Here is a 7,972-nt window from a genome sequence, read left to right on the forward strand (position 1 = left end):
TGGGGTCGAGGGGACAGGTTGTTGGGTGAGAGGAAGAAAGAAGAGTGGCTATCTCTTCTTCGGTTGTAGGGGAAAAGGCAGTGGTAGGAGTGGAGAGAGTGGTGTTGAGTGGTGTAGGAGGGAGTTGTAAGGAAGAAAGGTCTTTTCTAATAGCCTCGATCTTCTCTTTGAAGTGGGTAGCAAGATCTTGGGCAGTGAGAGAGGTTTGTGGTGTAGGTGTGGAGGGACAGAGAAGGGAGTTGAAAGTAGAAAAAAGGCGTCGTGGGTTGGAAGAAAGAGAGGATATGAGAGTAGAGCTGTTTGGTGAGAGAGAGGGCAGAGTTGTAGGTGTGGAGCATGAATTTATAGTGATTAAAGTCTTCGCTGGATTCGGATTTTCTGAAGTAACGCTCAGCCGTGCGGCAGCACTTCTGAAGAAACCGTGTGGTTTAAGTATGCCATGGTTGGCGTTTAAATTGTCGGGGGTAACTTGTAGTAATTGGAGCTATGGTGTCGAGGGATGAAGCAAGTGTGTTGTTATAAAAAGAGGCTACTGTGTCTAGGCAGAAAAGGGTTAACATGGAAGGTAAGAGAGGTTCAAGTGAGGCTGACAGTTGGGTAATGGTATTGTCTGGTAATGGCCTACAAGTATGAGGTGAGCGCTGTAAGTATGTCTTGTTAGGGGTTAGCACTGGAGAAAAGGATAGAAGGTGGTGGTCAGACAGAGGGAACGGGTAGATGGAGAAGTCTGAAAGGGAGCATGATCTGGAGAAAACCAGATCAAGTGAGTGTCCCTCGGTGTGCGTAGGGGAATTAGTCCATTGAGAGAGACCAGAGGAGGATGTCAGGGAGAGGAGTTTGGAGCTTGCAGAGTTGTTAGATATATCTAAAGGAATGTTAAAGTCACCCAGAATAAGACAGGGGATATTAGGAGAGAGGAAGCCAGGCAGAAAGGTGGTCAAAGAACTGCGAGGTAGGACCTGGAGGGCGATATATGACAGCAATTTGAAGAGAGAGTGGAGAGAAAAGATGGATTGTGTGAGCTTCAAAGGAACAGAATGAGAGGGAGGGAGGGCTTGTTATATTCTGGAAGGTGCAGTGAGGTGAGAGAAGGATGCCTACACCACCACCCTTTCTGCCATCAGGCCTAGGAGTGTGGCTGAAGTGTAGTCCTCCGAAGGAGAGTGCAGCAGAAGCAGTAGTGTCATGGGAGGGGATCCAGGTTTCAGTAAGAGCTAGGAGGTTAAAAGCATGGGATAGAAAAAGGTCATGTATACAAGCAAGTTTGTTGCATACCGAGCGGGCATTCCATAGGGCACAGTTAAAGACGGGAGGTAGCTTAAGGTTGGAGATGATAGGAATAAGATTGGTTAGGTTGCGCATGTTGATTGAGTTTGCTGGTTTAGAGTGATAGGAATGGGGAAGACTATGTGGGGGACAGGAGTAGTAGAGCAAGTATAGGTAGGTAAATGTTATCTTTCACTGTAGTTATTGTGTGTTGTATCTTGTGTTTTACAGCCCAGGAGTTAGCATCGTCAGGTCTGCTTGAATTAATGGCAATTTAATAAGTTACAGTGTCCATTACTATAAAAGCAATCCTGCACAATCCATTGACTGTAGGTTCACTCCATCAATGAACATTTTGTGCCACACTATCTATAAACACACCAAACATAATTATACAATAAAAAATGAGTTTTGTTTTGTGAGCTAGAAAAGGAATTACAGAAAGAAATGAATGTGTTGCTAGACATTTCCTTCCAAAAATACTTCTGAATTTAAAAAACTTTTCTACGGCTGGCGTATTTTACTAGGTAAGGCAAACTGCGTGACTTCGACGCAATATTTATTTTACTAATAAAATACAATATTAAATGTAAAAAGCCAAACCATGTGCTCCTAATTTGCTAAATACAATGACTTTGTGCCCACTGTGGAACTCAATAGCAGCACGAAGGAATCCCAGCATTTGGGTTCAGCATGGCCTACCAATGAACAGTACAGATTGTACAGCGCTGCAGAATAAGATGGTGCTATATAAAACAATAAATAATAATACTGCTAGCTTCTTGTCACTCGGCAGTAAGTGGAGGAACACTGTTTTTAGCGAGTGTTTTTATAAGGTGGAAATATGTGGCAGGTTTCTACACGCATCTTAGAAGCTAGAATTTATGCAGCTTAGTGGGGCTGAGCTTTGTAATTTAAAATAGATTGGGGCATTCTAACGATACGGAAGAAATGGAGGACATGAAATTCTGCAGCAAAAGGTAACATAAGTGAACCAATAGTGCGTTGCTAGTGTGATACTGGCATGGTACAATGTAAAAGCAAATGCACTTAGGGTGGCATTACAAAAGCATAGAAAATATATAAACTGATTTTGATGGTGTCACTAAAATACTATAATATTGGCAGGGCTGATATTATAATGAAAGAAAAGAAACCAATGTTATTCACATATATCTATATATTTATATATCGTAGATTCTGTATATTTCTGGAGTACAAATTACAGCTAGTAAAATAATACATGCTTGTCTAAATACAAACCTGCACAACAAGTGACATACCTTGGGTCCTTATCTGCAATTACAGCTCTAGAATAAGGAGACCTCTGAGGTAATGGCAACATGAACGTGTTGTCACTACTGGCGGGTTAGGCTGAGGATCCACGCTGCAGTACAAGGAAAGGCGCCCCCAAGCGGTGATGAGGAGCTACGCAGATTCCTGGAAGAAGTATCAGCAACCAGGGGTCCCCAATAATGCAGGAACGAACAGAGGAATTCAAGGAGCAGGCAATCGGATAGTCGGGGTCACGAGCAAAAGGTCAGGACAGGCGGCAAACAACGGGTAGTCACGAACAAGCAGAGTTGAGGCAAGGGCAGGCGGCAAACAACGGATAGTCAGGTACAAGCAGAGTTCAGGCAACGAAAAAGCAAACAGGGTTCAAACGCTAGTGAAGGCAATAAAGGCTCTATCACAGGCAAGGGATAGCTGTAAACTGAGGGTTTAAATATCCCTCCACTCCTAGATCCTCCTACCCACCTAATTAAGGGGGAGGAGGAAAAAAGATAAAGGTCCCTTTAAATCCCGTCCTGAATATTCATGAGACGTCGCGGCGCGCGTCCCGTCTAGATCTCTCTAGGTCTCAGCTCCCCTGCTCGAGGACACAGCGGATCCACCGGCAAGGTAACACGTGTCCAGAACTGTAATGTCCTTCCTGGGCATCATGGTTTCCGTCCCCTTGGTCCAGTTTGGTGTGCAGTAGACAAGTTCCAAAAAAAGAGGTAGCTGTTCCCTCTTCGTAATTTGATGGGCTGTTTTGTGTTGCTTGAACATAGTTTATTACTAGTTTTGGTGTAGTTATATACTGGTATAGTGTGTGAATAGGCCATCTTACTATTGGTGGCCAGGAAAGTGCCTCAGAATGGGCCAGAGTGGGCCCTTGACTGGGTGCTGAGCAGGGCTAGGCCTTGGCGGCATTTTTTGAATAAGGTGTGGTTAACGGTGAGTTATTTAAGGGGTTGGCGCCACTAGGGTTGGTGCCATTTTCGTGTCACCTTACCACTCGTTGTTTGTCCCACCCTCCCTCCATTCCTTTTTGTGTTGAGTGTATCTAGCGGTTTAATGCTGCTGGGAGAGCATTTGGTGGTACTCGTGTTGGGAGGTTTCCTGGCAGGTAGAGCTGGGAACCTCAGGCATGTCCTGCATTAAAATAAAATCGGCTGTGGCCTTTTCTACCCAAACATGGTTGTTGTGGATTCATCGGGGGGCTATGTGTTTTCTGGGAATGCCTAGCACGTGAGTCAAGGCTGCTGCAGTCAAGAAGAACATGGCTTATCTCCAAGCAAGTTTACCAAATAACTGCAGAAAGCCATTGTAAAGGCTGCCACACTTTCCTTTTAACAAGAACACAGCAAGTGTGTAACATTTTGTGGGCCTTGAGCTCAGGTGATGATACCTCTTTATTCTTGTCCACTTGGCTGGATTTTACAGTGTTAAGGAGGACAAAATGCTATATGTAATTTGCATTGGGAACAAAATCAAAGGTTTTATATGGGATTAGATAATAATCTATATTTATATGTTAGATAAGTGAAATAGCCTCCCATCAGAAGTGGTAGAGGCTAATATAGTGAGGGAATTCAAACATGCATGGGATAGACATGTGGCTATCCTGAATCTAAGATAATATCGCATTATTAGGGTTTGGGTCTGAAAAAACAGGCAGACCAGATGGGCCAAATGGTTCTTATCTGCTGTCAAATTCTATGTTCTACACATTGATCAGGAAATATAGAGTTCTGCACATTTTTGAAACATTACATTATCAGACACTAGCAAACAGGGGCAGCAAGCATTTATCCCGGGGGGCTTGTCCAGCCAATGGTCAGTACAAAGGAACCACAGACATTCAGTATGTTTTAGACAACATAACATACTTGATATGTACTAACCAACACTGTCCAAAACATATTTACAGAAAGGGAACGCAGAGAAAGCCAACATAATGTATGTATGTATGTGTTACGTTTGCAATGGTGTGGAAACCAGGATGCAGGATCCAAATGGACCAGTCTCTATGTGGTCAGATAGTCCAGGTCAGGAGCAGAGGAGTAACGAGGTCAGGAAACAAGCCGAGATCGGAACCAGGTATCAGGCAGAGAATGGTAAAAAACAATCCGGGTCAGGAGCTGAGAGGTCAACGTGGTCAGAGATCAAGCCAAGGTCGGTAACAGGCAGCAGGCAGAGAATGGTCGAACAATCCGGGTCAGGAGCTGAGAGGTTAACGTGGTCAGGAATCAAGCAAAGGTCGGTAGCAGGCAGCAGGCAGAGAATGGTCAAACAATCCAGGTCAGGAGCTGAGAGGTCAACGTGGTCAGGGATCAAGCCAAGGTCGGTAACAGGAATCAATATAACAGGTAAGTAACAGGTAAGCACCAGGTAAGAACAACAGCTAGTTGTAAAAACAACTGAGCACTGAACTGGCATCAGTGCTCTGCTTTTAAACCTGCCGCCCTTCCAGATCCCGCCTCCAACTATGAGGACGTCCAATGGGCGCGTTTCTTCTCCATAGGGGTAAGAGAACGGCAGGGGGGCGTGTCTTGGGATACTGGAGGTGTCCATTACTGTGCGGCGGTTCATTCTTGTGAACCGCCGCGGAAGAGGACCTTGCATGGCTGGATCGACCCGGGAGGGGTAAGTACCGAGTACCCGCCACTCGGGGGTACTCGGGAGATGCACTTCGCACCGGAGCGCGACGCCACGGGCACCCGGGCGACACGTCCCGGACGGGGCTGTGACGCCGCGGGTACTCAGGCGACGCACTCCGCACGGGAGCGCGACGCCACGAGCACCCGGGCGACGCATCCCGGACGGGGCTGTGACGCCGCGGGTACTCGGGCGACGCACCCCGCACGGGAGCGCGATGCGGTGAGTCCTCCCGGACTGTACTACGGCCGGGATCGTGACAGGCTCCCCTCCTGAGGAGGGGCCTCCGGCCCCTCAAGGGTCCAGGGCGACTGGGATGACCAGAATGAAATGCCTTTATCAGGTCTTCAGCGTGTAGTCCACGGGCGTCTTCCCATGAATTGTGACTGACATCATATCCTTTCCACTGGATGAGGTATTGAAGACGTCCTCGATATCGTCTGGAATCCAAGATGCTGGCTATCTCATATTCCTCCGTATCGTCTATGGTAACCGGAGCTGGAGGGTCGGGACTGCGTCCCGGGAAAGGATTAGCGTGATAAGGCTTTAGCAAAGATACGTGAAAGATGGGATGGATCCTCATCGTCTGGGGTAATTGTAGTTTAACAGTTACTGATGAGGGTGTGCTTAACACGACATACGGTCCTACGTATTTAGGTCCTAATTTTTTAGTGGGACAACACAGTTTGAGATGGATGGTTGATAACCATACCTTGTCTCCTGGTTTGTAGACCGGGGCAGCGGAACGCCGTCTGTCTGCTTGTGCCTTATATCGCTCTTGTGCCCTATGGAGGGTGTTGCGTAACATTTTGTGTGTCTCGAGTATGTTCTTTACGCGTTCCGTCACAGAAGGGACCACACTACGGATCGGAGAACCAGGAAGCATGGATGGATGTAGTCCGTACATCGAAAAGAAGGGAGACAAACGCGTAGAGGAGTGGATATGGTTGTTGTATGCAAATTCGGCGATGGGGAGCATCTCATACCAGTCATCTTGGAGATGGGTGGTAAAGCAGCGGAGGTATTGCTCTAGCGTTTGATTAGTCCGCTCCGTTTGGCCGTTGCTTTGTGGATGGAATGATGTAGACATGGAGCGGTGGATGTGGAGTGTGTCACAGAAGGCCTTCCATATTTTTGACGTAAATTGGGTTCCCCTATCTGACACAACAGTCTCTGGTAATCCATGTAAACGAAATATGTTGCGTATAAAAAGAGAGGCTGTTTCAGCAGCTGAGGGTAAGCGTTTGGCTGGTATGAAGTGGCCCATCTTCGTGAATCTGTCAACTACCACCATGAGGGTGGTGTGATGATGTGATACCGGTAGGTCTGTGATGAAGTCAATTGACAGGTCTGTCCAGGGTGTCGCGGGGACCGGGAGTGGGCATAGAAGACCAGCCGGCTTGTTCCGAGTGCCTTTGGCCCTGGCGCAAACAGTACAGGATCGAACGAATCGAAGGACGTCGTTGCGTACTGTGGGCCACCAAAACGATCTGTTTATCAGGTCCATAGTCTGAGTCATACCACCATGTCCTGCTGCTGGTGTGTCATGGCAGTATTGTAGAACTTGGAGACGTGCGGCAGGAGGTACATAAAGCAGGTCTCCGCGGTAGTAGTACCCGTTCCTCTTGCGTAATTGGAGGTTCTCTGGAGGGACGGTGTCAGATGCTTGGAAGTGGAACAAGTCCCAGAAAGAGTGGGTACCAGCCAAAAAATGCCCGGGCTTTAACACGGTCTCCTCGTCTTGTTGACGAGACGAGGATACGTCACACATGCGGGACAGTGAGTCCGCCTTGGTGTTCTTTGCGCCTGGTCTATAGGTTATATGAAGTTGGAACCTGGTGAAGAATAAGGACCATCTTGCGAGTCTAGGTTTCAGCCGTTTGGCGGTCCTGTAATACTCCATATTTTTGTGGTCGGTGAAAACGGTAATGGGGTGTTGCGTCCCCTCCAACAGATGTCTCCACTCTTCTAGTGCTAATTTCATGGCTAACATCTCTTTTTCTCCGACTCCGTAATTCCGTTCTGCAGGAGTCATAGTACGCGAGAAGAAGGCCACCGGGTGGAGTTGGTTGTCGACATCGGCCCTTTGCGAGAGAACAGCACCGACCGCCGTGTCAGAGGCATCAACCTCCAACGTATATGGCTTTTGGTGCATCGGATGGATCAATATGGGGGCTGATGTGAATCGCTCCTTCAGAAAAAGAAATGCTCTCTGTGCGTCTTCAGACCAGTAGAATTTTCGTTTGACGGACGTGAGAGCGGTGATGGGCTGTATGACTTTAGAGAAGTTGCGGATAAACTTCCGATAAAAGTTCGCAAAGCCGACAAACCTTTGAACGCTCTTTCGATCCCTCGGGGCAGGCCACTGTAGGATGGCCTGAACCTTCTTTGGATCCATCTCTACTCGTGTAGGTGTCAAAATGAAGCCCAAGAACTCCACGGTCTGTGTTTCAAACACGCACTTCTCGGGTTTTGCGTATAGTTCGTTTTCTCGGAGACGTTCCAGTACCCTGGAAACGTGTTCTCTGTGTTCAACTAGCGATGGTGAGTAGATCAGTATATCATCGAGATAGACCACAACAAAACGATCTAACATGTCTCTGAACACGTCGTTCATAAAATGCTGGAACGTGGCTGGGGCGTTGCATAGCCCGTAAGGCATTACTAGATACTCGAAATGTCCATACCGGGATCGGAATGCTGTCTTCCACTCATGCTCCTCTTTTATTCTCACCAGATTGTATGCGCCTCTCAGGTCAATCTTGGTGAAGTAGGAGGCAGT

The sequence above is a fragment of the Sceloporus occidentalis genome, unplaced genomic scaffold (genome assembly GCF_023333645.1).
Source record: "Sceloporus occidentalis isolate IW3139 unplaced genomic scaffold, rSceOcc1.0.p SCAF_233, whole genome shotgun sequence".
In the NCBI taxonomy this organism is placed as follows: domain Eukaryota; kingdom Metazoa; phylum Chordata; class Lepidosauria; order Squamata; family Phrynosomatidae; genus Sceloporus; species Sceloporus occidentalis.